General features: G+C 39.5%; 1 protein-coding gene across 2 annotated transcripts in view; it reads left to right on the top strand.

Annotated features, from left to right (window-relative positions):
• The window catches only part of Enox2 (ecto-NOX disulfide-thiol exchanger 2), a 320,995-nt gene that overhangs the window by 522 nt on the left and 295,807 nt on the right, over positions 1 to 24,666 (top strand). For both annotated transcript variants that reach the window (XM_052171208.1, XM_052171207.1), the window contains exon 2: positions 872 to 931. The gene's annotated coding sequence lies outside the window, so the exon portion shown is untranslated. The remainder of the gene's footprint in view (positions 1 to 871; positions 932 to 24,666) is intronic.

Raw genomic sequence — 24,666 nt, 5'->3', positions numbered from 1 at the left:
ACACTCCAGCCGACCCCACCCTACACCCACGTTTCCTCTAGGCGAGTGGAAATTCCTTGCTATATTCCATGGCTTGATTTTCTGTACATTTCCATTTCTGCCTACTGATAATGAGGTATTTTCTCTCTCTCTCTCTCTCTCTCTCTCTCTCTCTCTCTCTCTCTCTCTCTCTCTCTCTCTCTCTCTCTTTCCTCATCTCTTTTTACTGGCCCCTTTCAAGTAGTCATTGGAGTGGAAAAGTTGTTCTTCAATTTCCAGAAGGGATAGGAAGCAGAAGAAAAGGAATCTTTTGAGAAATACACAATTAAGGTTCAGTACAGTGTTCTTGTGAAAGTACAAGGCAAATGGGACCATTTAAAAACCTGGAGCTTATTAAAAGCTTCCAGCAAAGTCAGATTAACACCGTGTTCATAGACACTTAATGGGCACACCATCTCGGAAACATATACAGTGTGAAACACATTGCATTATTATATATTACATATGTGTGCAAAAAGTGTTCAGGGCTTAGTGAAAGGACACTGTAGATAGGATTGAGAGGCTGCTTTGTAAACGTTCTAGCCCAATTCAGGACTTACTGAAGTCTTGAAACTTACTGTTTCCTTTGAACAATCCTAGTATGCTTCCTAATGATGCAGGACATGGAGATTAAGAAATGGGGGTACAGAAAAGGGAGGAGTGTATGACAGAGGTGCACATGGTTCTACAAGAGGCATCAGCAGGGATATATTGGGAGATAATACTGGGATAATATTGGGAGATCATAGTAAGGTGACATGTTGAAGAGTATACAAAGTTTCAATTTTATTCTCTATTGAATAAAATTAAAGAGAAAAAAATTAAGACTGGGTGATTTTCCTTTTCGTCCTAGGGGAACCTGATTTGAGATCAATTCTTGGAGAACACAAAGAAGTGTGGTGGTATGTTCCAGGTGTGAGTTTAATTTAAATATAAGGAGAAACTTTTGTTTTGTAGATGTTTTGTATGTGGCTAATCTTTGCCACAACTTGTATTTGTCAATTAGAAAGCAAAGTGCCATACACATTAAGAAATGAGTCTGCTACCCTTGTGTAGCAGATTGCCTGAATTGTAATCATCTGATTAGAAGGCACTAATGACTCCTATTTATTGAACCCACATAATGTCCAAGAATCATAAGCACTTTGCAACTCTGTCTGAGAGTCTTATATATACTATCTCTCTAGAAGAAGAAATGAAAATGCATATTTTAAGCAAACATCTAAAGTCAAATAGATTAGAGATAATTGAGGTGGAGTTTTGGTATACAAGAGTTCTGACTTGAAAGCCCATGCTCTTTCCCCCACCGTTTCCTAGTTCTGATGTGTATTTTTGCTCATGATTTTCCAACTATGGCAGGGAAGGATTGCTTTAAGGTACAATTGTTCATCCTGGAAGAAACCCAAATGAGTCATTTGGATTTTTGTATTAGAGTGTGTGTGCTGTAAAGTAGTTGCCAATACCAAATTAGCTTAACAATTATAACCATAGTTGATTATGTCTGCCAAAATTATAGTCATTGTATCTTTTTCTAAATTTGATGATTCTATAAAAAACAAAACAAAACTATGTCCTACCTTTAAGCCATTTGCATCTAGACAATTCTTGGGGTTTTATTTCATTTCAGCTTTTTCAAAGGGACCCAGGATACTAGTTGTCCTCTGGGACCTAAGCACACATGAAATGCAAGAAGATGCAATTGAATACAAGGTCTGAACCCTCACTGGGTTTAGAGGAGCTATGTGACCACAAATGTGAGGTACCATAGAGTAGAAAATTGTAGGAGAACAGAAACAGGTAGAAAGCATTGTGGTATTGTGAGGAAAGAGTGGCTAATCAGAGGAGGGGGTTATGGAAATGTCTTTTGTGAGGAGATGACATGACAGAGAGGCCTTGAAGGTAGAGAGGAGCCATTGGAGACAAAGGAATCACTCTGAATGGCATGTGTCTCTATTAGTGTGGAAGGTTGTTTTTCAATATGAACAGTTTGTCAGAGCTGGGTATAGATTGTCTAGGATAAGTAAGGTTCAAGCAAAGTATGCTACAGCATTTTGAGCGTGATTTTTAAAGAATCAGCTGCAATGCTATTAAATATGAATACACAGGCCCATTGGCTTTCAAAATGAGGGACATAGACCAGTGGTAGTTATGTGGTGCTCCCAACACATTTAAAAGTTCAGTCGCTGCATAATTTAATGTATCAGATAAAAAAATCTGGATAGTTCATCAAACCCAAGGTTGCGTAAGACTTGATTTAATAAAAGAAGAAACTACATGAGTAGGACAAATATTAAGTAAGAGTATGACCATGTTAAACATCACCAAGTTATAACCTCATGCAACTAGATGTAAGGAATCTAGTAGGCAATAGAAAATAACTCTACATTTTCAGGAAGGGTGCATCACTAGCATATTTTCACATTTTTAAGGTGACGGGAAAGGACACAATGAAGGGAGGCTTCATCAGTGTACAAGGAGGGTGTTTTCCTTCAGAGAGATAAGTAGTGGCATGGAAGAGGAGGAAACAGACTTGAGAGGTATTTATTAGTTAGAATTAGGAAGAATTAGTTACATGTAACTATTATTCTATTAGTGTTACTACTTGCTTGGTCTTTATCTTTTATGATGGATATAATATCGCCAGAGCATGCTATTTCATTCATTAAGGTAACAGCCAGGGTACTGTTCAGGAGAGTGAATTTGCATTATGCGGAAGCACAGTTCTTACCTCACTGACTGTTACTGAGGCCTTTAGAACTTCATATTGAAATATGACCATTGCTGGGAAGGCTTTCCAATGAACAATCCACATGTGCATGAATGTACACACAAGGCAAGAGTCTCCCTTCTGTAGGGCCCATAGTACCTCTGTTCTAGAGCAGCTCATACTATAGTGTATCATTCTGTGGATGTTTCTTTCTCAGTTGTTTATAAGCTCCTAAGGGCAGGGACTACATCTTGTGTTTGTTTCTATACACTTAGAAAGAGCAGCTGGGATGGTAGACATCTAAGAACCGTGGTTATTTTATGGCAAAATGAATGTGGACCTTAGTAATGCAGGAAATAAAAAGTATGGAAAAATGTAAATTGGCAGATATGCATTTGTTACTTTCAATGAACCTAACAGTTAAAACTCTCATCCTTTCATTTTTTAGAATTTTAGACATTTTCATTATCTTTTCCAGGCCATACAAGTCCCAGTAGAACATAATATATTCCAACTTAAAGGTGTACTTAATTTACACATGGCATATAAGTCTGGAAGATTGCTTTACTATTAAATATAGCCAATTATGGGTTTGCCACAAATGATACAATTGCATATGACTTGTACTTTTTATCTCTTGTATATATTTATTATCCTAATTTTAACAGAGAAATATTGGTTTATTATTTTTAAATAATTTTGTAATACTAGATTTCTACCTCCAGACCAACTTTTTTCCCCATCTGCTTTACATATAAAAGATGTTTTATAAATCACAAATCTGATGCTATTCAGCCTCCATATAAATAGTTCAAAGGCTATGCACAATCTTTAGTATAATATCCCAAGGTTTTTAGGCTGGCTGATGAAAGCTTTGTAAATCACCTCCACTAGCATCAAGTTTACTTCATATAACTTATTTTTTCTTGAAATTGTAAGCTATTGGCAGGCTGATGTGAAATGTTTGTAGTTGACCAAATGTTGATGTGGATTATATAGGCTAACTGTTCTTATGATACACAAACTACTGGTATTTTATCCTCAGAACAGCATATTAAATACATTCAATAGTTATTCCTATTTTAAGCTGACTGGCAGAGGCAGAATTATGTGAGTTTGAGGGCAGCCTAATCTATATAGTAAGTCCTAGGCAAGGTGGAGCTACATGACAAAATCCTGTCTCAAAAAAAAGTTCTTACTATTTTACAGATGAAGATTATTTTAAATAAATAATAGAAGCAAAGTTATCATAATGAGGAACTATGTTAAGAATCATTACCCCCCCCCCCCCCGCCCCCGCAGTGACTTAGTGTTTTGCATTTTTCTGAAATCACCTGTTGGTCTTTGTCACTCTACCTAGACTTCTTACATTCCCTCGGGCAAGTTATCATAGCATAGCAAGAAGAGTCCAAAACTTACATGGTTTTAGCAAGTAGTGCTTTGCGTTGTGTTAATGTATAGAAAACTTTCCTAACTTGAACAAGACTTCAGGCAAGGGAAGTGGACTAGCTCCAATTTCTCTGTTTCTCTTTTCCTTGGAAGTCAGTGTCTTGGAAGTCAGGGTTGCCGATCAAACGCCAGAGAAAATCAGGATAAAATTGATTATACAAGGGAGAGTACATGTCATGGGGCCAATGTTATTGGTTAATTTACTTTTAAATGCATGTAAATGCATTTTTAGTGATGTATCCCCAGGGAAGATATTGGTTGAATTCTACAGTCACTCCTATTTACAGAATATAACCCATGCATTCACTATATTCTTTTTTTTTATTATTCGATATAATTTATTTACATTTCAAATGATTTCCCCTTTTCTAGCCCCCCCACTCCCCGAAAGTCCCGCAAGCCCCCTTCTCTTCCCCTGTCCTCCCATCCACCCCTTCCCACTTCCCCGTTCTGGTTTTGCTGAATACTGTTTCACTGAGTCTTTCCAGAACCAGGGGCCACTCCTCCTTTCTTCTTGTACCTCATTTGATGTGTGGATTATGTTTTGGGTATTCCAGTTTTCTAGGTTAATATCCACTTATTAGTGAGTACATACCATGATTCACCTTTTGAGTCTGGGTTACCTCACTTAGTATGATATTCTCTAGCTCCGTCCATTTGCCTAAGAATTTCATGAATTCATTGTTTCTAATGGCTGAATAGTACTCCATTGTGTAGATATACCACATTTTTTGCATCCACTCTTCTGTTGAGGGATACCTGGGTTCTTTCCAGCATCTGGCAATTACAAATAGGGCTGCTATGAACATACTAGAACATGTATCCTTATTACATGGTGGGGAGTCTTCTGGGTATATGCCCAGGAGTGGTATAGCAGGATCTTCTGGAAGTAAGGTGCCCAGTTTTCGGAGGAACCGCCAGACTGATTTCCAGAGTGGTTGTACCAATTTGCAACCCCACCAGCAGTGGAGGAGTGTTCCTCTTTCTCCACACCCTCTCCAACACCTGCTGTCTCCTGAATTTTTAATCTTAGCCATTCTGACTGGTGTAAGATGAAATCTTAGGGTTGTTTTGATTTGCATTTCCCTAATGACTAATGAAGTTGAGCATTTTTTAAGATGCTTCTCCGCCATCCGAAGTTCTTCAGGTGAGAATTCTTTGTTTAACTCTGTACCCCATTTTTTAATAGGGTTGTTTGGTTTTCTGGAGTCTAACTTCTTGAGTTCTTTATATATATTGGATATTAGCCCTCTATCTGATGTAGGATTGGTGAAGATCTTTTCCCAATTTGTTGGTTGCCGATTTGTCCTCTTGATGGTGTCCTTTGCCTTACAGAAACTTTGTAATTTTATGAGGTCCCATTTGTCAATTCTTGCTCTTAGAGCATACGCTATTGGTGTTCTGTTCAGAAACTTTCTCCCTGTACCGATGTCCTCAAGGGTCTTCCCCAGTTTCTTTTCTATTAGCTTCAGAGTGTCTGGCTTTATGTAGAGGTCCTTGATCCATTTGGATTTGAGCTTAGTACAAGGAGACAAGGATGGATCAATTCGCATTCTTCTGCATGCTGACCTCCAGTTGAACCAGCACCATTTGTTGAAAAGGCTATCTTTTTTCCATTGGATGTTTTCAGCCTCTTTGTCGAGGATCAAGTGGCCATAGGTGTGTGGGTTCATTTCTGGATCTTCAATCCTGTTCCATTGATCCTCCTGCCTGTCACTGTACCAATACCATGCAGTTTTTAACACTATTGCTCTGTAGTATTGCTTGAGGTCAGGGATACTGATTCCCCCAGATTTCCTTTTGTTGCTGAGAATAGTTTTAGCTATCCTGGGTTTTTTGTTGTTCCAGATGAATTTGATAATTGCTCTTTCTAACTCTGTGAAGAATTGAGTTGGGATTTTGATGGGTATTGCATTGAATCTGTATAGTGCTTTAGGCAAAATGGCCATTTTAACTATATTGATTCTGCCGATCCATGAGCATGGGAGGTTTTCCCATTTTTTGAGGTCTTCTTCCATTTCCTTCTTCAGAGTTTTGAAGTTCTTGTCATATAGATCTTTCACATGTTTGGTAAGAGTCACCCCAAGATACTTTATACTGTTTGTGGCTATTGTGAAGGGGGTCATTTCCCTAATTTCTTTCTCAGCCTGCTTATCCTTTGAGTATAGGAAGGCCACTGATTTGCTTGAGTTGACTTTATAACCTGCCACTTTGCTGAAGTTGTTTATCAGCTGTAGGAGCTCTCTAGTGGAGTTCTTTGGGTCACTTAGGTAGACGATCATGTCGTCTGCAAATAATGATAGTTTGACTTCTTCCTTTCCAATTTGTATCCCTTTGACCTCCTTATGTTGTCGAATTGCCCGAGCTAGTACCTCAAGTACAATATTGAAAAGATAAGGAGAAAGGGGGCAGCCTTGTCTGGTCCCTGATTTCAGTGGGATTGCTTCAAGTTTCTCTCCATTTAGTTTGATGCTGGCTACCGGTTTGCTGTATATTGCTTTTACTATGTTTAGGTATGGGCCTTGAATTCCTGTTCTCTCCAAGACTTTAAGCATGAAGGGATGCTGAATTTTGTCAAATGCTTTTTCAGCATCCAATGAAATGACCATGTGGTTTTGTTCTTTGAGTTTGTTTATGTAGTGGATTGTATTGATGGATTTCCGTATATTGAACCAACCCTGCATTCCCGGGATAAAGCCTACTTGATCATGGTGGATGATCGTTTTGAAGTGTTCTTGGATTCGGTTGGCAAGAATTTTATTGAGTATTTTTGCATCGAAGTTCATAAGGGAAATTGGTCTGAAGTTCTCTTTCTTTGTTGGATCTTTGTGTGGCTTTGGTATCAGCGTAATTGTGGCTTCGTAGAAGGAATTGGGTAGTGTTCCTTCTGTTTCTATTTTGTGGAATAGTTTGAAGAGTATTGGTGTTAACTCTTCTTTGAAGGTCTGGTAGAATTCTGCACTGAATCCATCTGGTCCTGTGCTTTTTTTGGTTGGAAGACTTTCTATGACTCCTTCTATTTCTTTAGGCATTATGGGACTGTTTAGATGGTCTAGTTGGTCCTGATTTAATTTTGGTATTTGGTATCTGTCAAGGAAATTGTCCATTTCCTCCAGATTCTCCAGTTGTCTTGAGTATAGGCTCTTGTAGTAGGATCTGATGATTTTTTGGATTTCCTCAGTTTCCGTTGTTATATCTCCCTTTTCATTTCTAAGTTTGTTAATTTGGATACTTTCTCTGTGCCCTTTGGTCATTCTGGCTAAGGGTTTATCTATCTTGTTGATTTTCTCAAAGAACCAGCTCCTGGTATTGTTGATTTTTTGTATGGTTCTCTTTGTTTCTACTTGATTGATTTCGGCCCTGAGTTTGATGATTTCCTGCCTTCTACTCCTCCTGGGCGAAATAGCTTCTTTTTGTTCTAAGGCTTTCAGGTGTGTCATTAAGCTGGTAATGTATGCTCTCTCCATTTTCTTTTTGGAGGCACTCAGGGCTATGAGTTTTCCTCCTAGCACTGCTTTCATTGTGTCCCATAGATTTGGGTATGTTGTGTTTTCATTTTCATTGTGTTCTAAAAAGTCTTTAATTTCTTTCTTTATTTCTTCCTTGACCAAGGTATCATTGAGTAGAGTATTGTTCAGTTTCCACGTGTATGTGGGCTTTCTGTTGTTTCTGTTGCTATTGAAGACCACTTTTACTCCATAGTGATCAGATAGGAGGCATGGGATTAGTTCGATCTTCTTATATTTGTTGAGGTCTGTCTTGTGACCAATTATATGGTCGATTTTGGAGAAGGTACCATGAGGTGCTGAGAAAAAGGTATATTCTTTTGTTTTAGGATAGAATGTTCTATATATATCTGTTAAATCTAATTGGTCCAAAGCTTCAATTAGTTTCATTGTGTCCCTGTTTAGTTTCTGTTTTCCTGATCGGTCCATTGAGGAAAGTGCAGTGTTGAAGTCACCCACAATTATTGTGTTAGGTGCAATGTGTGCTTTTAGTTTTAATAAAGTTTCTTTTACGAAAGAGGGTGCCCTTGCATTTGGGGCATAGATGTTCAGGATTGACAGTTCTTCTTTTTGTATTTTTCCTTTGACCAGCAAGAAGTGTCCCTCAGGGTCTCTTTTGATGACTTTGGGTTGAACGTCAATTTTATCTGATATTAAAATGGCTACTCCAGCTTGTTTCCTGAGACCATTTGCTTGTAAAATTGTCTTCCAGCCTTTTACTCTAAGGTAGTGTTTGTCTTTGACCCTGAGGTGTATTTCCTGTAAGCAGCAAAATGTAGGGTCCTGTTTACGTATCCATTCAGTTAGTCTGTGTCTTTTTATTGGGGCATTAAGTCCATTGATGTTAAGAGATATTAAGGAATAGTGATTGTTACTTCCTATCATTTTTGACGTTATTTTTTAAATTTGAATGCTTAACTTCTTTTGGGTTTGATGAAAAGTTACTATCTTGCTTTTTCCAGGGTGAAGTTTCCCTCCTTGTATTGGTGTTGTCCTCCTATTATCCTTTTTAGGGCCGGGTTTGTGGATAGATATTGGGTAAACTTGGTTTTGTCATGAAATATCTTAGTTTCTCCATCTATGGTGATTGAGAGTTTTGCTGGATATAGTAGTTTTGGTTGGCATTTGTGTTCTCTTAGAGTCTGCATGAGATCTGCCCAGGACCTTCTAGCCTTCATAGTCTCAGGTGGAAAGTCTGCTGTGATTCTGATAGGTCTTCCTTTATATGTTACTTGGCCTTTTTCTCTTACTGCCTTTAGTATTCTTTCTTTGTTTAGAACATTTGGTGTTTTGATTATTATGTGACGGGAAGTATTTCTGTTCTGGTCCAGTCTGTTTGGAGTTCTGTAGGCTTCTTGTATATTCATGGGCATCTCTCTCTTTAGGTTAGGGAAGTTTTCTTCCATAATTTTATTGAAGATATTTGCTGGCCCTTTAAGTTGTAAATCTTCACTCTCATCTATGCCTATAATCCTTAGGTTTGGTCTTCTCATTGTGTCCTGGATTTCCTGGATATTTTGGGTTACAAGCTTTTTGCATTTAGCATTTTCTTTAACTGTTGAGTCCATGGTTTCTATGGAATCTCCAGCATCTGAGATTCTTTCTTCTATCTCTTGTATTCTGTTGTTGATATTTGTATCTCTGTCCCCTGATTTCTTCCCAAGGCTTTCTATCTCCAAAGTTGTCTCCCTTTGAGTTTTCTTAGTTGTTTCTACTTCTGATTTTAGATCCTGGATGGTTTTGCTTAGCTCCTTCACTTGCATGTTTGTGTTTTCCTGTAATTCTTTAAGAGATTTTTGTGTTTCCTCTTTCATGAGCTCAGCCTGTTGACCAAAGTTCTCCTGTATTTCTTTAAGAGATTTTTGTGTTTCATCTTTCATGACCTCAGCCTGTTGATCAAAGTTCTCCTGTATTTCTTTAAGTGTTTTTTGCATTTCCTCCTTGTTGGCTTTTGTATTCTCCTGGATTTCTTTCAATGATTTTTGTGTTTCCCTTGCAAGGGCTTCTAACTTTTGATCCATTTTCTCCTGAATTTCTTTATGTATGACCTTCATGTGTTCCTGTACCAGCATCATGACCAGTGATTTTAAATCCAAATCTTGTTTTACTGGTGTGATGGGGTATCCAGGACATGTTGGTAGAGGAGAATTGGGTTCAGATGTTGCCATATTGCCTTGATTTCTGTTAGTGACGTTCCTGCGTTTGCCTTTTGCCATCTAGATCTCACTGGTGTTAGTTTATCTTGTCAGTGCTGGACTCACCAGTGCAAGCTGCCCCTTCCCAGTTGGCCTCTGGTGCACAGCTTACCTCCTGCACTGCTTGTAGATAGTGTGCTGCTGCCCAGGCTGTTCAGATCCCAAAGCAGGCACCCGAAGGCTCCCGCTGGGGCCCGCTGGATTCACTGGAGCACACTGACTTCTCCCAGCTGGCCGCCTGGAAGCCCAGCTAGCCACTTGCAGGGCTTGGAGATGTAATGCTGCCACCCAGACTGATCTGGATCCGGAAGCGGAGAGAGTAGAGCTAAGGGCTTCTGCCTGAGGCCTTGCCCCAGATTGTGTCTGTGGAGCAGATGGAGCCCGTGTGCACTCCCAGGGAGTGCCGACGGTGTATGTTACTGTGACCTCCCCTGTGTTCCGCTCACTCCGCTGGGCAGCCGATCCGCCAACCGGGCTGTTGCACACAAGGTTAGCCTGGCCGCCCAGTCCCTGAGTCCAGGCAAAAGCCTGGGAGGCCAAGGTCCGAGCAAAGTTCCCCTAGGGCTATGACTGTTAATTGGGTTTGCCAGGTGACTAGGATGGCGGGCGTGCGCGCCCGCGCTCCCTGAAAGCGCCGGGAGAGTCTGCTTTGCTAACAATCACCTGGGCGGGTTGACTCACAGATGGCCCACCAAGCCGCCCAGTTCTTGGGGTCAGTCCTGTGCCTTTTGGGGCCTGGACCCCCGCTTTGTTAGCCTTAGGCTATGCCTGTTACAGGTCTGCCCGCCTGAGCTCTCTGTCGTCCTGCAGGCAAAATGGCGGCTCGCAGGCCTGGGCAAAAAACCTCCTGGCTGGGTTGGCACCCCGATGGCCCCCCGACCCGCCCAGGGCCTGGGTGCAGGCCAACGCCCGTCGGGCTCAGACCACCGCGGTGTTGGCCTCGGATTATGTTTGTGTACCTCAGTCTGTCCGATTCCTGGAGTACGGAACCAAGATGGATGCTCCTCTCCTGACTGGTGGGAGGCCGAGTTCTGAAGTGGCCTCCGTGCAGGAAAGGCGCCGCACAACTGCAGCTGCTTGCTGCCCGGCTGGCCAGCGAAGGTCAGTGGTCGTGGGCGCAGGGCCTAACTGGACCCTGTGTCGCCTTGGTTCCACTGCTGATGGCCCTTCAGCTGGAGCAGCCCCACTATATTCTTATGTTAAGTGATCTTAGACATATGTATGGGGATTACTGTAATGACATACAATTTCATGTATGCTAGGTATCAAATTTTTCTCTACAAAAGTATATTGATTGTCATATAATCACTTCGTATCCTGCAGCATGATCTCTCCTTCATTTTCATATAAAATAATAACCATTGTGCAAAAATGGATGATCTTTAGAGGATAGAAGTTATGAGCATAAATCATCTGGGGATGAAATAATATTACTTTGCATAGACTATTATATCCCTTTTAAGACCATTAGTTTTGCAATTAATATGCGTATATACTAATAAAAAAGAATCTGTAACCCTCCAGTTCAACATCGAAATTACAGTTAAGGTTTCAAATTATTCAGTGAGTTATTACAGGCTTATTATGTGGAATTACTGTTCTAGGCTCTACACCAGATACTCATAAATACTCATTTTGATGACTTGGAGTTTTGTGTGTGTGTGTGTGTGTGTGTGTGTGTGTGTGTGGAGAGAGAGAGAGAGAGAGAGAGAGAGAGAGAGAGAGAGAGAGAGAGAGAGAGAGAGAAACAGACAGACAGACAGACAGGCAGACAGAGACAGAGAGAGAGAGAGATTAGTGTATGAACTTCAAGAGGTACTGAAAGAAAGAGAACACATAACGAACAAGCCCATCCTCTAAGGATAAATTCATCCAGCTGAAAATTAGGCTGTGTGCCAGAAGGCATTTAGTTTTCTTTCCCCTTTTCTCCCTCTGTGGAATAACTAGGCAGAAGGAAGCTACCAGATAGCTGCTAAGCAAATGATGTACTTGTCTGTTTGTATCACCTAAGTATCACCTAAGAAAGGCTGGATTTCTGTGCCTCCAGACCAGTACAAGCTTGCTGGTGCTGTGAGAATTATGATTGTGTCAGCTTTTCCAGGGTTTCTGTCTCTGCTGCAGAGATTTGGCAGATACCTCAGACAAATTTTATGTCTCTTAAATCTTCCTCAAGCGAGGCTTGGCCCTTAGATTTATATGTACAAAAAAAAAAAAGTAAAGTGTTTACCTGTTTGACATTTTTGAAGATCAAAACAGACTCAGTTGTTTTTCTTTTTGAAGTTCAGCAAACCACTTTAGTTTAGTCTAAAGAAAAGGATAATTGCTTTATACCGACTTTTAAGAAACAGCCCCAATGTTGACTTTTCAGAGTCAGCTGATCATAAACCCGAAGATGTATGGACTTCAGCTTCTTTTCCTGTTTCTTGCCTACAAAGCTTGACATTGAGCTGGTCTTAATTTCCCTTCTTTAAACTTTACTTATAACATACAAAACATTGTAAAATGGAGACATAGTGAAGTGCTCTGGTGATGTCTGATGAACAAAGATTTTTTTTAAAGCTCTGCTTACTTCCTCCTTGTGATGTTTTGTTTACTGGTCTCTTAAAGTGTTCTTGGCATCATAACGATAAGTGAGAATAAAAATTGGAGAGCATTCAATGACTGTCCATTAATAGGGCTGGTGGAAAGACATCTGGAGGCACAGCACAAATGAATGTGTGCTGTAATTCAGAAGAAGTGAAGCATTATATGGAGAATATTATATAAACAGTATTGCTTCTGTGATGTACTGTGAAAAACAAAGATGGAGAACCCCCTGGAAAGGCCCCTTATCATCTGTTCCAGCTGCTCTTTTTAGCAACAACAACTGCCAGGAAGAATTTCCTGGGATAGAAACTATTCCACAGGAAGACCTCATGATATGTCTGCCTATTGTTTCTTCTTCAGTTGTGTCCTCAGACACACTTCACTAATATTATAGTGGCCACAGAGTATTCTAACACTCACCTTTCAGGAGATGCCAAGGGCAGTGGAATGAGTGTGTCTTGAAATCAGAAAAGGGAACTATTTGGGGATATCAGGCAGGGGACTGGCCAGAAATGAGGGAAGAATATAGCTATGGAGCAAAGAAGAACAAAGTGTAATCTTATATATGTATAAAAGTGCCACAGTAATGTCCACTTCTTTCTCTGCAAACCAAAAATTTGTTTTTTTTAAAAGATGCTGAATTTGAAATCAAGGAACTTCCAGTATTCGAAGTCACTCATTTGATAAACATTTGATCAAGGTCTGGACCTCATGCTAAGCACTGGAAATATAATATGGAATTACATATAATTTTAATGAGCTTTCAGTCTAGCAGGGGAGCTAGAACTTAAAGAAATAATTATATTCAATATATATATAGGATACTCAAAAAGAGAGGTATACATGAGACCTCTTAGAAACACAATGAAAGGAATTACTGCTGGCTATGGGCAATCTGTAGATCAAAGCTTTGACTTGCTGCATTTTAAGGAATGAATGGGAGTTGCCTATATTCAGAGTAGATAAAGAAGAGGCTAGCAGAGGGTCTTAGCAGGAAGACCAACACATGAAAAAACATTTAGATAAACATGGAGAGTTGCATTAAAGGTATGATGCAGTATGTATTCTACAAGGAATGTGACAGAGGGATCCAGAATAAGAATTTGGAAAGGTATTCTGTAGGAAGTTAATAAAATTGCTACTACATGTGGTCATTGTCTCATAGGCAGAATAGAGGTAGCACAGAGTTTTAAGTAGGGGCATAACAGGGATTAGAGGATAGGAAAAAGACAGAGACAAAGTCCACTGTAATTTAGCAACTTTAAAGAGGTGTTCTCACAATTACTTACCACTGTCCAGTAGTGGTACCTCCATTAACCTTTCTTTCAGTATACAGAGTAATATTGTTGCTTTATATATACACAGAACATACATTCCTGTACCTCTTCATGTCACTTAGTTGAATATGCAGGTTTTCAACCTCGAGTCAGTGATCCTTGCAGCAATTGGGGTTTGATTATTACAAAGGAAATCAGTTTCAGAGCTCCCCAGCTTCATTTCAAAAACATTATGTGAATCTTATTTATTGCTTGCTGAGTCAGCAAGACTGAGGCAAGTTGAAAACACAAGGAGGGACAGGGACATAGGCTGAATATATGCAAGGAAGGGGCTGCTTGAAAAGTGACCAGTGTCTACCATGCTGGAAATGTCTCTGGGCCATGTTCCGATGTGGGAAATAGAAGGAACAGAAGTATATAGATAGAAGCCAAGTGCATGTTGAAGGTACATTTGCCTAAACAAATTGTACTATCGAGCTAATCAGTTTTAGTTAATTTTCTTTCCTTGACTCAGAAGCCATAAATAGCTTCCTGTTGTCCTTAGGAGGAAGGCCAGATTTTTCAGCCTGGCATTCTCTGCAGTTTGGCTCCAGCCTGTTTCCAATATTTATACTTCTCTCTTAACAGAACTCTGATCCAGCCAGTGACCCTTTCAGACTCCACTTTGGCATTCCTTCATCTATATTGTTAGCCTGCACTGGGCAAGGACTAATGTTTTAAAACAGTATCTTCTATAGTGTCTTGGTGCATCCAGTCTTTCTATTGGTTGACAATTGCTATTCTCCTATGCTTCTGACATTCTTTTTAATATTTACCACCGTAGTCCTCACTGAAAATAGTAACTGTAAGAGCAAGTGGCATATTTCTGTGATTTGAACATTTGGGAGCTTGAGGCATGATCATGACTGTGACTTTAAGGCCATCCTGGGTTACATAGTGAGTTTGGTGGTCAGCTTGGGATACATAATGAGGTACTGTCTCAAAAAGAATAAAAAAGCAAATCAACCAACCAACCAATAAATACATGAATAAATTTTTAAAATGACAACTGAGATACTAAATCAAATGGATCACTGCTCAACAAACTGCCATGTAACTTTGTAGCATGCATGTGTATGTGTATGTGTATTTGTGTGTGTGCCATACACGAGTATTTACACTGGTGAGCATGTGGTGGCCAGAGGGGGGTGCCAGGTGTTTTCTTGTATCACACTCTGCCTTATTACTTTGAGGCAGGCACTCTCCCTTAACTTGAAATTCACATTTTTCGGATAGTCCTGCAGGCAGAAAGCCCCAATGACCCTCCTAATTTTTCCCACTCCCAAAGCTATGGCCCCTGACAATAGCCATCTCTCTAGTCTTTTAAGCACTTTTAAATATGGAAAAAATTGGTTGTATGAGTCTTACATACTATTCATTCAGAATCACCAATTTTGTGTACCCTGAAGTTTGGCTACTGTGTGGGGTCCTCCTTTTTCCACCCATCTTCACTCCTCGACTACCTTTTCAACCCTCTAACACTAAATAAAAGAGAAAAAAGTTTAGAGGGGAAAGGATGGGACATTATTGCTACACTACTTCCTGCTGATGTGGGGCGAGTTTGATCTTTGCCATCAGGACATCTAATTTCTTCTTGTTGTTTTGTTTTTGCACACCACTGACTACTTTAAAAATCACAACTAAGCAACAACCCCCTACTTCTCTGGGCCATTTATGTACCCTCTGAAAAGTCCCCAGAATTCCAGATGTCACCAAATCATAGGAACTCTCTACAGATGGCAAAATCCCACTCCTGCTAGAACACAAGGCAGATCATCATTGGCTGCTATGGGCAGTCTGAAGCAGGCCCTACCCCACATCTGGGATTAAAATAAAAACCTATGCATTGGATGTTTTTGTCTTTTTCTAAGAAACAAAATTTCTCACTTCACTTTGCCCTAATTGCCTTATACTTTTACAATATATGACTATTTTCTTCTGGAAACTTGAAGTTTAATGATGTATACTTTTTATCCTTAAGCGCTAATTATGAAAAATACCAAATATAAGAGAAAAGTTGAAAAAATTATATTGTGAGCACTCCGATACTAATTAATTATGCTATTGTACTTGATTTCTGAATTTATTTCTCTCTCTCTCTCTCTCTCTCTCTCTCTCTCTCTCTCTCTCTCTCTTCTCTCTCTCTCTCTCTGTGTGTGTATACCATTGAATATGTGTGCAGGTCAGAAGACAACGTGTGGAAATCAGACTCAGGTCATCAGATTTGATGGCAAGTGCCTTTGCCTGCTAAGCCATCTTGCCACTCCCTGAATTTCTTTTTACCTGCATTGCCACCTATCTTCTTGTGCCTTTCAAACTAAGTTTTGCCATCAGTATACTTTTTCTAAATACTTCAGTGTTCATATCATTAGCCAAATAAATGTTTCTGTGCTCTGAAATCAATCAAAGCCTCCAATTATACCTGCATTTGCTATATGCTGCCAAAACTCTAATCTGCTTGGATGTTGTAGGTCTGTTTTTCCATGGAACATGTATTTCTTTGATTAATTTTGAGAAGTCCTCCTGTTTTGTCTAGTGTAGTGCCAGGCACATAGTCCATAAATACCACTTGATGCTGTTGAGCAGAGACAGAGTTAGGTCAGGAGAAGAAATACTAAAAGTCAGAATACACAGAGGAAGGGAGGGGAAAGGAGTGAATTAGCGGGTCACAGTTAAATGGGAGGTAGTCAGTCAGGACTTGAAGTGTTCTGGGTAAAAGGATGCCAAAGTTCACTAAGTACTCCCAGTAGTACCTCTGTTTTCTTAGCTATCTCTTTAGAAGCAGTGGTTCTAGAAAAACTAGACAAAATTGTTGCTTGGTATAGGACATGGGAAGTCTCCTTGTTGTTAAATACCACCAATTAATACTTTGCTATCCTTTATTATCCAATGCAACTTGATTTTGGAGGCTGTGAGTAGGTATCTGTGCTATGGCTTTAGGACACCTGAGCTCTGTAACCCTAGTTTCTTTTCTCCTTACAACAGTTCCTCTTTTGCTGTGTCACTTAAGTTACAAAGAGAGCTCTGATCTGCTTTGATTGAGTAGGAATTTGTGCCAAGTATTGTGCTAGCTGCTATCACAACAATGAGACTTTACAAAAACCTGACAACACACCTCTTGCTCCTTTTGCCAGACCCCTCCCCCAAACAAAACAAAACAAAACAAAGTACCAAGATGTAGCACAATCAGGTCCTCTCCAAGCCAGAATTCAAGAAGCTCAAGCCTGTTTACCTGGAGAACCGAATAGTCCCATGCATTATATTACATCATCTGATGACATTCTAAAACAACAATTAACAAATAACAACAGCAAAACAAGGGACCAGAGAGAGGACTTAATGGGTAAAGGTACTTTCTGTCCTGGAATCCAGTCCCTTTGACCCTCACATGTGCTGTAATATTTGTGTTCATATGCGAACACACAGGTGCACATGGGAACAAAGGTTAAAAAAGACAAATAGAAATACAAGGAACTCTACCCTTACTTGATGGCTAAGTATGTGATTTATTCATTAAGCATTTTCAGGTGTATGACTGAATTAGCAAGTATGCCCTAATCAGTAATATGTTGGTATAGTAAGGATTCTGGTTGCTTGAGTTCTAATCTCAATCTTTTCATGGTAGTTGATTGACAAAGTAGTCATTTACCATAAAGTTAGCCAGGTTTCTTGCTTAGAAAATATATATAATACCTAAGCAACACTGTACTGTGGGGACTGACTAAAGCAATTATGTAAAATACCATGCCATGTCTAACATACAATAAATAATCACTATATTTTAGGTTACTCACCTCCTTTCATATTTTTGTGGGGACCAGAATGTTCAACTATCACTTTCCCTTGAGAATGACAAAGTTGTAAGTGTAACTTTTGTTGGCCAGATATAATTGTTGTCTCAGAGACTTACTGCTGAATTAACTCACCCTTTCTAGTTCTTTCTGAACTCTGGCTGTCTGCTTCAACTCAGCTGTTTTGGCTCAGACTTTTCTCATGCTGACTAATACAAACTGGCTTCTCTCTCCTCACTGAATTTCTTTATGTGGTCTCAAAGGAACTCTGGCAATTTGTTCTAGTCTTCTGGCTCCTTCTGATTCTCTGGTTTTAACTGCCTCTTCTGAACTGCACTGTATGAACTGCACAAACTGAACTCCACTGCATTGCTTGAACTTAACACCACTCAGTGAACTGCCCCCCATTTCCTGTCCTCATGAAACATCTCTGACTCATTATGTCAAATATTTCTCTGATTCCTCTCTTTGTCTGCCCCTGACTAATGGATAAGATATCATTTCACACATGGCTGCTTTCTTTCACAAACTAGCTTTACCTTCATTGTTTGGGATTAAACGTGTATACTAAGGGAGTTTCTGTATTCCAGCAGATTATACATACTGTAATCCAGAGTGTGACTGAATTCTAGACAGATCACATTGACCTAGAACGTTTTTTGGATGTGATCACTTGCCAGAGCAGCTATGTTGCTGGATTAAAATTCTTCTACAGAAAGCGTCCCTAAAACCTTTTTTTTTTTTTTTGCAAGCAAATATCTTTTAAAAAAGGACTGTTGAAGTGTATTTTTTTGAGTCTGAACAAGACCATCTACCAACTCTCATGTAAAGCCTATTTCAAAACTATATAAACTATATAAAACTAATAAACTATATAAAAATAAGAGATATCAACTCACAGGATTGTTGTGGTCAGGGAAGACACCGAGGGAGTATTGACAAGTTGTACAGCTTAGTGTTCTTGTGAAACTCCTAACAGTGGGAGTGGGGATGTACCTGACTATTTTGACAGCTCTTGGGACCCATTTTTCCTCCTTGGTTGCCTCCTGTAGCCTTGAGATGAAAGTTTGTGCCTGGTCTTATCGGATCTTGATATGTCATGTTTGGTTGATATTCCTGAGCAGCTGGCTCTTTTCTGGAGGGGAACTTGGAGGAAGTGTGGATAGGGCAGAGAAGAGGAGGGACTGGAAGGATAGCAGGGAGGGGAAAATGAGATAAGAGAGGCCGGGGGCTTGTGAGGGTCTGTGCTTCTTAGCTATCAGGGACAAATTATGAGGTCATTTAATATTTTGCTGCACTGAATATCAGAATTGGCAGCAACTATTACGTTTGGGATATTGATAGTCTCAGAGCAGGCCATTTCAAAGCCAGCAAGGTGAGGGTAAGAGATTGGAAGTGACTTGAACAAGGTCAAAGGAGTAAAAAATAAAAATAAAACAGAAAAGTCAGTTCTCCTGATTTTCCTCCTATTTGGGAGCTTTCAAGCAAGTAAGTATGCTTAAAGTGTACCCTTTATAGAAACTTGGACTGTATGTTCTCAGAGGGTTTTCTCAAAGTGTGCTGGATTCTGAAACGTGAATGTTAGCTGTGATTCAAATTAGTTCATTACTTAACTTTTATTGCACACTTCAATTTTCATTTTAAGGTTTAGCAAATTAATGTTGTTCCTTCCTGTTGAAGTTCATGGTTTTGGTCAAATTCTTGATTCTTTGAAATCTTCCACTGGGACTTTTATTTTTTTTATTAGATATATTTTTATTTACATTTCAAATGAATTTCCCTTTTCTGGCCCCCCACTCCCCGAAAGTCCCATATGCCCCATACCCTCCCCCTGTTCTCCCACCCACCCCTTCCCACTTCCCTGTTCTGGTTTTGCCCTAGACTGCTACACTGAGTCTTTCCAGAACCAGGGGCCACTCCTCCATTCTTATTGTACCTCATTTGATGTGTGGATTATGTTTGGGGTATTCCAGTTTTCTAGGTTAATATCCACTTATTAGTGAGTGCATACCATGACTGATCTTTTGAGACTGGGTTACCTCACTTAGTATGATGTTCTCCAGCTCCATCCATTTGCCTAAGAATTTCATGAATTCATTGTTTCTAATGGCTGAATAATACTCCTTTGTGTATATATACCACATTATTTGCATCCATTCTTCTGTTGAGGGATACCTGGGTCCTTCCCAGCTTCTGGCTATTATAAATAGGGCTGCTATGAACATAGTGGAGCATGTATCCTTATTACATGCTGGGGAACCTCTGGGTATATGCCCAGGAGTGGTATAGCAGGATCTTCTGGAAGTGACATGCCCAGTTTTCTGAGGAACTGCCAGACTGATTTGAGAGTGGTTGTACCAATTTGCAACCCCACCAGCAGTGGAGGAGTGTTCCTCTTTCTCCACATCCTCGCCAACACATGCTGTCTCCTGAGTTTTTAATCTTAGCCATTCTGACTGGTGTAAGGTGAAATCTCAGGGTTGTTTTGATTTGTATTTCCCTAATGACTAATGAAGTTGAGCATGATATTGGTACAGTGACAGGCAGGTGGATCAATGGAACAGGATTGAAGATGCTGAGATGCTTCTCAGCCATCCGAAGTTCTTCAGGTGAAAATTCTTTATTTAACTCTGTACCATTTTTTTAATAGGGTTATTTGGATTTCTGGGGTCTAACTTTTTGAGTTCTTTGTATATATTAGATATTAGCCCTGTATCTGATGTAGGATTGGTGAAGATCTTTTCCCAATTTGTTGGTTGCCGATTTGTCTTTTTGATGGTGTCTTTTGCCTTATAGAAACTTTGTAATTTTATGAGGTCCCATTTGTCAATTCTTGATCTTAGAGCATATGCTATTGGTGATCTGTTCAGAAACCTTCCCACTGTACCAATGACCTCAAGGGTCTTCCCCAGTTACTTTTCTATTAGCTTCAGAGTGTCTGGCTTTATGTGGAGGTCCTTGATCCATTTGGAGTTGAGCTTAGTACAAGGAGACAAGGATGGATCAATTTGCATTCTTCTGCATGTCGACCTCCAGTTGAACCAGCACCATTTGTTGAAAAGGCTATCTTTTTTCCATTGGATGTTTTCAGCCCCTTTGTCGAGGATCAAGTGGCCATAGGTGTGTGGGTTCATTTCTGGATCTTCAATCCTGTTCCATTGATCCACCTGCCTGTCACTGTACCAATATCATGCAGTTTTTAACATTATTGCTCTGTAGTATTGCTTGAGGTCAGGGATAATGATTCCCCCAGAATTTCTTTTGTTGTTGAGAATAGTTTTAGCTATCCTGGGTTTTTTGTTATTCCAGATGAATTTGAGAATTGCTCTTTCTAACTCTATGAAGAATTGAGTTGGGATTTTGATGGGTATTGCATTGAATCTGTATATTGCTTTTGGTAAAATGGCCATTTTAACTATATTAATCCTGCCGATCCATGAGCATGGGAGGTTTTTCCATTTTTTGAGGTCTTCTTCTATTTCCTTCTTCAGAGTCTTGAAGTTCTTGTCATAGAGATCTTTCACATGTTTGGTAAGAGCCACCCCAAGGTACTTTATACTGTTTGTGGCTATTGTGAAGGGTGTCATTTCCATAATTTCTTTCTCAGCCTGCTTATCCTTTGAGTATAGGAAGGCTACTGATTTTCTTGAGTTGATTTTATAACCTGCCTCTTTGCTGAAGTTGTTTATCAGCTGTAGGAGTTCTCTAGTGGAGTTTTTTGGGTGGTTTTGGTATCAGTGTAATTGTGGCTTCGTAGAAGGAATTGGGTAGTGTTCCTTCTGTTTGTATTTTGTGGAATAGGTTGAAGAGTATTGGTGTTAGGTCTTCAATGAAGGTCTGATAGAATTCTGCACTGAAACCATCTGTTCCTGTGCTTTTTTTGGTTGGAAGACTTTCTATGACCCCTTCTATTTCTTTAGGGGTTATGGGACTGTTTAGATGATCTATTTGGTCCTGATTTAATTTTGGTATTTGTTATCTGTCTAGAAAATTGTCCATTTCCTCCAGATTCTCCAGTTGTGTTGAGTATAGGCTTTTGTAGTAGGATCTGATGATTTTTTGAATTTCCTCAGTTTCTGTTGTTATATCCCCCCTTTCATTTCTAATTTTGTTAATTTGGATACTTTCTCGGTGCCCTTTGGTCAGTCTGGCTAAGGGTTTATCTATCTTGTTGATTTTCTCAAAGAACCAGCTCCTGGATTCATTGATTCTTTGTATGGTTCTCTTTGTTTCCACTTGATTGATTTCAGCCCTGAGTTTGAAGATTTCCTGTCTTCTACTCCTCCTGGGTGAATTGGCTTCTTTTTGTTCCAGGGCTTTCAGGTGTGTTGTTAAGCTGTTAGTGTATGCTCTCTCCATTTTCTTTTTGGAGGCACTCAGGGCTATGAGTTTTCCTCTTTGCACTGCTTTCATTGAGTCCTAAAGGTTTGGGTATGTTGTGCCTTCATTTTCACTTAATTCTAAAAAGTCTCTGATTTCTTTCTTTATTCCTTCTTTGGCCAAGGTGTCATTGAGTAGATTATTGTTCAGCCTCCATGTGTATGTGGGCTTTCTGTTGTTTTTGTTGCTATTGAAAACCCCTCTTACTCCATAGTGATCTGATAGGAGGCATGGGATTAGTTCGATCTTCTTATATTTGTTGAGGTCTGTCTTGTGACCAATTATATGGTCTATTTTGGAGAAGGAACCATGAGGTGCTCAGAAAAGGGTATATTCTTTTGCTTAGGGTGAAATGTTCTATAAATATCAGCCAAATCCAATTGGTCCAAATCTTCAATTAGTTTTACTGTGTCCCTGTTTAGTTTCTGTTTTCCTGATAGGTCCATTGAGGAGAGTGGAGTGTTGAAGTCCCCCACAATTATTGTGTTATGTGCAATGTGTGCTTTGAACTTTAGTAAAGTTTCTTTTATGAATGAGGGTGCCCTTGCATTTGGAGCATAGATGTTCAGAATTGAGAGTTCTTCTTGGTGGATTTTTCCTTTGACCAGCAAGAAGTGTCCTTCTGTCTCTTTTGATGGCTTTAGATTGGATTTCAATTTTATCTGATACTAGAATGGCTACTCTGGCTCGTTTCCTGAGACCATTGGCTTGTAAAATTGTCTCCCAGTCCTTTATTCTAAGGTAGTTTTTGTCTTTGACACTGAGGTGTGTTTCCTGTATGCAGGAAAATGTAGGTTCCTGTTTCTTTATCCAGTCTGTTAGTCTATGTCTTTTTATTGGAGAATTGATTCCATTGATGTTAAGAGATAGTAAGGAATAGTGATTATTACTTCCTGTCATTTTTTGATGTTATTATTATATTTGAGTGGTTATCTTCTTTTGGGTTTGATGAAAGAAGGTAACTATCTTGCTTTTTCCAGGGTGTCGTTTCCCTCCTTGTATTGGAGTTTTCCTCCTATTATTCTTTGCAGAGCTGGGCTTGTGGAAAGATATTGTGTAAATTTGGTTTTGTCATGGAATATCTTGGTTTCTCCATCTATGGAGATTGAGAGTTTTGCTGGGTATAGTAGTCTTGGCTGACATTTGTGTTCTCTTAGAGTCTGCATGAGATCTGCCCAGGATCTTCTAGCTTTCATGGTCTCTGCTAAGAAGTCTAGTGTGATTCTGATAGGCCTTCCTTTATATGTTACTTGGCCTTTTTCTCTTACTGCCTTTTATATTCTTTCTTTGTTTAGTGCTTTTGGTGTTTTGATTATTATGTGAAAGGAGGTATTTCTGCTCAGGTCCAGTCTGTTTGGAGTTCTGTAGGCTTCTTGTATATTCATGGGCATCTCTCTCTTTAAGTTGGGAAAGTTTTCTTCCATAATTTTGTTGAAGATATTTGCTGGCCCTTTCAGTTGTAAATGTTCACTCTCATGTATACCTATAATCCTTAGGTTTGGTCTTCTCATTGTGTCCTACATTTCCTGGATATTCTGGGATACAAGCTTTTTGCATTTTGCATTTTCTTTGACTGTTGAGTCAATGGTTTCTATGGTATCTTCGGCATCTAAGATTCTTTCTTCCATCTCCTGTATTCTGTTGTTGATATTTGCATGTATTGCCCCTGATTTCTTCTCAAGGTTTTCTCTCTCCAAAGTTGTCTCCCTTTGTGATTTCATAGTTGTTTCTACTTCTGTTTTTAGATCCAGGATGGTTTTGCTCAGTTCCTTCATTTGTCTGTTTGTATTTTCCTGTAATTCTTTAAGAGATTTTTGTGTTTCCTCTTTCATGACTTCTGCCTGTTGACTCAAGTTCTTCTGCGTGTCTTTTTTTTTTTTTTTTTTTTTTTTTTTTGCAATTCTTCTTTATTGGCTTCTATCTCTTGACCCTTATTCTCCTGAATTTCTTTAAGTGATTTTTGTGTTTCCATTATATGGGTTTCTAGCTTATTCATGTTCCCCTGTATTTCTTTAAGAGATTCAATTATGTCCTGTTTGTGTTCTTCTAGCAGCATCATGACCAGTGATTTTATTTTTTTTTGTCTTCTTTTTTTTATTCGATATATTTTTTATTTTCATTTCGAATGATTTCCCCTTTTCTAGCCCCCCACTCCCCGAAAATCACATAAGCCCCCTTCCTGCCCCCTGTTCGCCCACCCACCCCTTCCCACTTCCCTGTTCTGGTTTTGCCTTATACTGCTACACCGAGTCTTTCCAGAACCAATGGCCACTCCTCTGTTCTTTTTGCACGTCATTTGATGTGTGGATTATGTTTTGGGTATTCCAGTTTTCCAGGCTAATATCCACTTATTAGTGAGTGCATACCATGATTGATCTTTTGAGACTGGGTTACCTCACTTAGTTTGATGTTCTCCAGCTCCATCCATTTGCTTAAGAATTTCATGAATTCATTGTTTCTAATAGCTGAATAGTACTCCATTGTGTATATATACCACATTTTTTGCATCTTTTTTTCTGTTGAGGGATACCTGTGTTCTTTCCAGCTTCTGGCTATTATAAATAGGACTGCTATGAACATAGTGGAGTATATATCCTTATTACATGCTAGGGAATCCTCTGGGTATATGCCCAGGAGTGGTATAGCAGGATCTTACGTAAGTGATGTGCCCAGTTTTCTGAGGAACCACCAGACTGATTTCCAGAGTGGTTGTACCAA

The sequence above is a fragment of the Apodemus sylvaticus genome, chromosome X (genome assembly GCF_947179515.1).
Source record: "Apodemus sylvaticus chromosome X, mApoSyl1.1, whole genome shotgun sequence".
Classification (NCBI taxonomy): Eukaryota; Metazoa; Chordata; class Mammalia; order Rodentia; family Muridae; genus Apodemus; species Apodemus sylvaticus.
This window is presented reverse-complemented; position numbering and strand designations above follow the sequence as displayed.